The following is a 4,970-nucleotide window of genomic DNA, read 5'->3' as shown; positions in this document are numbered from 1 at the left end:
ATTACTCAACTTCTATTAGAATTTTTCCAAATCTCTTCTCAAAATCTCTTTTCCAAATCTTAAATGTCAAGGACATACTTATATATGAAGATGGAGAGAAGCCCTAAATTTGATAAAACCCTAGTTTCTAAATTGAGAAGAAAATAGTATTAAGATTGGAATTTTCTTGAATTCTTGAGATGTTGTGAATAATAAAAAGATGAAATATATGAACAATGCTATGGTATTGAATTGAGGCTTGGGAATTGTTTCTTTTTGAATGTTATGTGTGTATCTCATCTCATACAATGTTGAATACTTGTTGATTGAATGAAAGTTTGGTAAATTGAGCATGAGTCCGGGTTAAGAGTCGGTTTTGATGTTGTTGAATTGTGTTGGTACCCGCACGAGGAGTCAAGGTGTCCAATTGTCCTATCTTGAGCTTATTGCCGGACGAATGTGGGAAAATATTTTTGAGTGTTCATTGGTCCTGCTGTATAATAGTCTGTAAATGTGGAGAATTTTTTTTTTTGGTTTTGGAATGAAAGTGATTTGGGTATGTGTTTTTGGACTCTTACAAGGGACTCATGGTATATTACTTTTTCTAATATGGATTGTGATTTGGTGTGAGATGGAATGTGATTTCCGTGACATTTTGAATTGAATTACCTAATTAACTATGTTTTCTTATTAACTACTAATGTAGTTTTGGTTATGATGGTGCCATGAACTTATTCATATGATTAGATACTTGGTTAAATGTATTCCTATTGGGCATATAGCTCAACCCTATTTAAATTTTCAGGACATAATGGTGTTCCACCACGGTGATGAGTTGAAGTAAGCGGTCACTTGGTTTTGAATTGATAGCTCGAGGATATTTTGTTGCCAATGCTTAGAGTTTTGTATCAAGACTTGTAAATTTATTTTGTTGTTGTCTTGTATGCCCTTAGGGCTTCTTTCTTTTGTAATGTCATCTAGTTCACTGAACTTGAAAATGAGTCTAAAGTATCTTGGAAATGAAACTTTGAAATTGTTATTTCCTGAATCTTAGTTCAATGAGAAAGATGATTTTGGTATATTGCTATGTTGGTTGTGGTGTATTCATGTAAGAAATGTTAGGGAGTTACAAATTGGTATCAGAGCACTAGGTTTGAACACCTTAGGCTCGTGGGAAGTGACAACGGTCACAGTAGGTTCCTAGTCTATGATGGGACGTTTGGGTGCCTTGTGTGTTTTGTGTATTTATGTGGTTATATGAGTATGGGGTTAGACTTCTATGATATGGATTTTATTCTTTACATTCATCAAAATCCTTTTGGAAAGCCACTCGATCAATGTTCTTTCCATTTGGAAGTCTTTGATTGCCATGGAACTGGCTAGTATCTCAGGAGGGTGACTCGTAGGTGCTCTATGTGATTGTGTGATTATGTGGATTGCTTTACATGACGGTAGATATGTGTGAAGTTATGTGTTTAGATCATGTGTATGGTATGAAGATCTTGAGTGGGGCACTTAGGTGTGGAAAGTTGGTGTAGACACCCCATTTTTGATTGCCCTTAAGACTTGGGCGCCACTATTTGATCACTTGAGGAGGGAAGTTGTACTGTGCAAAGGTTCGATATCTTCGGCAAGAGGAGTCTCTAAATCCCAACCTTACACCCCATTTTGAACCAAAACTATTTTGACCAAAATGATTTTTAGACCTTAAAACCCTCTCTTTCAAAATATTTTGGAAAAAATTTCTACGATGTTCCAAGGCTCGCAATTCTTTAAATGTTGCGCTTTTCGGTAAACCGAGCAAGGATAAAGTAGACATAAAATGAAAGAGAGGTAAACCATTTGAAAAATCTTTTAAAACACCTTATTTAGGGGTTTGGAGTTGAATAAAATAAAGGGGAGGGAAGAAAACTAGTAGAGGAGAAGTTAGGCATGAATCCGGTTGGGACCAAAACAGAGCAGTCATCACTAAAAGAGGAATATATTTTTTTACACTTGGAATTTTGATGTGAGGCTGAAACCATTGGAAAGAAGACTTTCGGGGCTTTAATTTAGGCTCAAGAATGGCCTATAAAGGAGTCCGGATGAAGGAGATATGCCTGTTCGAAGTTGAACTTGGAGAGCAGATTTTTGTGGTCGGCCACCACTACAAGAAAAAAGGGTTTTTACGGTGCGCAATGCACGCCGTAAAAACCCTTCTACGATGTGCACGCGCATGTCATATTATGACCAGTCATGGAAAGTCATTCACTTTCAACGACATGCTTCGTACGCCGTTAAAAACTATTTAATGACAGATTTTGTGCATCGTTGTTACTTTTTCTACGATATGCTATAGTACGCCGTTAAAAACTATTTAACGGAAAATTTTGTGCGTCGTTGTTACTTTTTCTACGATTACGTTTGCATGCCGTTAATTGGTGAGACAAACAACAACGTTGAATGCGCGCCATAAAATATATAATACAGCGACTTACTCAACCTGCTGTAGATAAGTAGAATATATCACGATGTACATGGAATGCTGTAGAATATTTCATATAATGACCTAATTTGCATGCCATAGAATGTGCATTTTTTTTTTTAATTCAGCAGATTCTATATTTGACCTGTTTTGTACAATCTAATATTACAAACAAGCTTCACACAATATTAATCAACCATCAAAATATCATTTCAACCATGAAAAATAAACTATATCTATAAATTATAAACATCCAAAAATTGTCAATATGTACATTCCAAACATCCAAAAGGACTATCCTTAAGTTCTAAATTATCTAAAAAGTTATAAACCATCCAAAACTGTACATATATAAGTTTGTAAACATTACCCAAAACAACTCAAAAATTATAGAAATCTATTCATCAAAGTTCTCAAAAACTATCCATAGATGTTAGTTCTACTCAAAGTCAAAGCTAATGAAATGGGTTGGCCAAGCAACAGTGCTTCCAATAGCATCGTCAAGCACAAACATCTCACGATTAGAGTGAAATAATGGCGCATTGACTATGACATGGTTAACCCATACTTTCCAACACCCAAGGCCAAGAGGCACGTGATGTACCAATGCTTTAGAATCTGTTGATGCAATTGTGCCTTCCGCAACCACCACCTTTGTTCCATCTCAATTCAACAGTTTGCATTTGGCATTGTCCAAGGATCCACCATTTCCAATTTCATTTGCATCATGCAACTATCATGAAAGCAATACATAAAATAAGCTAATGAATTGAAGAAAAAAATTAAAGTTATTATTAATGCCATATAAAATTTACCCAAATATCTTCATCGCCTTCACTGTTTTCGACACCTTAAAAAAATTGTAATATAATATCAAGTTATATTTGTTTACTCAAATTTAGTAGCCGATGTGCGATGTATATGAAAATTTGACAAAAGCTCTTGAGTAGAAAAGCAAGTAAGCAAACAAAAGCACAAGCACGAGAAAAATGCAAATGAGTAAATTAATAATGCTATACAAAATTTACCCAAATATTTTGTTGTGAGTGCATCCTATGTTCACCACCTCCGTGCACCCTATGTTCACCTCTATCATTTTCCTCACCCTAAAAAAATTGTAATACAATGGCAAGAAGCATTTGTTTACTCAAATTTAGAATCTTAATGTAATCCATATGCAAAATGACAAGCTTGAGTAGAAAAGCAAGCAAGCAAGCAAAAGCGTAAGCATGAGAAATGTGCAAGTTTACCTGGGTTTCTTCATGTGAGTATCCATTTGCCCTTTTGCTTGGCTTCTACAAGTATTAATCAATTTTTTCTTTTTTACAAACGTTGTGATACTTGAAAAGGTGAAGTAGACAATTCCAAGAAATTTGCCAATAAGTAAGAAGCTAATATGAAAACACCATTTGGAACATGCCATGTTTGAATATAACTCTGATTACATCAAGATGATGATTGTTTCATCTTTGGTCATGAAGCCATACTTAAACTAAGAATTATACTTACAATAAAGAAATGGCTCTTGTATTTACAATGCTTAAAATAAAGAATAATGTTGTGTGTGCCTTATAAACCAAATTCAACTGCTAGATTATGGTCTAAATCAAACCAAAATGATATCATCAGTTCATAACTCAAGCAGCAGTTCCTTATTTGACAGACCACTTTACAATTTACATCCTTAAGTTTAAGATGGGAAGCACATGTGACAAGCAATTATGATTTTAATAAATGTACATGAGACCCATTACGATAATAAATTTACATTAGAAGTCTATGGACTGTGTAGTTCTTTTCATAAAATTAGAAAAAAAAAAGAATTAGAAAAAGCTACTTGAGTTTCTCCATGAGAATTTTTCTTGCCTATTGCATCTTCACTTGGTTCCTACAAGTTTTAATTGAAACTTGTTTAAAACTTCTATGAAAATTCAATATATATAACATATATTGTCACATTCTTCATTTTTTTAACCTCGTTTTGCCTTTTTCCTTTTAACATTTCAGCTCTTATCTTTCGGAGTTCTTGTTCTAAGACCAGCAATTTTTTATTTAGTTTTCTTATATGTTGATTTTGGTGTGCTTGTGCATCAACTTTCAATGGCAATGCTCCAAATCCAAGCCCTTTTACCCTACCACGCCGTTCTGGACCAAAAGTATGAACAATTGCATCATCTTTGATAGACGTTGGCCCTTCTTCTGTAGAAGGCTTATGATGCTCTTGAACCTTATTCTGCAATATATAACATTTATGATAAGGAATCCAAGTTAGAGAATGTAACAACAAAGGTAATACAAACATTGGTTCATACAAAATAATCAACAAACAGAATAATCAACTCTGTAACGCCCTCAAAATAATACATAAAACTCATCACTAGACATGCAATTATATAAAAGAAACCAACCATTTATATTCATCAGAGTAATTCTTACAACTGTATTACATGTTAACAACAAAAGCAAATGCCCTATGGGCTTACAGCTTTCCAAGTCAACACCTGGTTACACAAAATAAGAGTACTAA

Source organism: Camellia sinensis, chromosome 3, assembly GCF_055761805.1.
Source record: "Camellia sinensis isolate YWXY chromosome 3, ASM5576180v1, whole genome shotgun sequence".
Classification (NCBI taxonomy): Eukaryota; Viridiplantae; Streptophyta; class Magnoliopsida; order Ericales; family Theaceae; genus Camellia; species Camellia sinensis.
The sequence above is the reverse complement of the archived record's forward strand: the minus strand, read 5'-3'. Positions refer to the sequence as shown.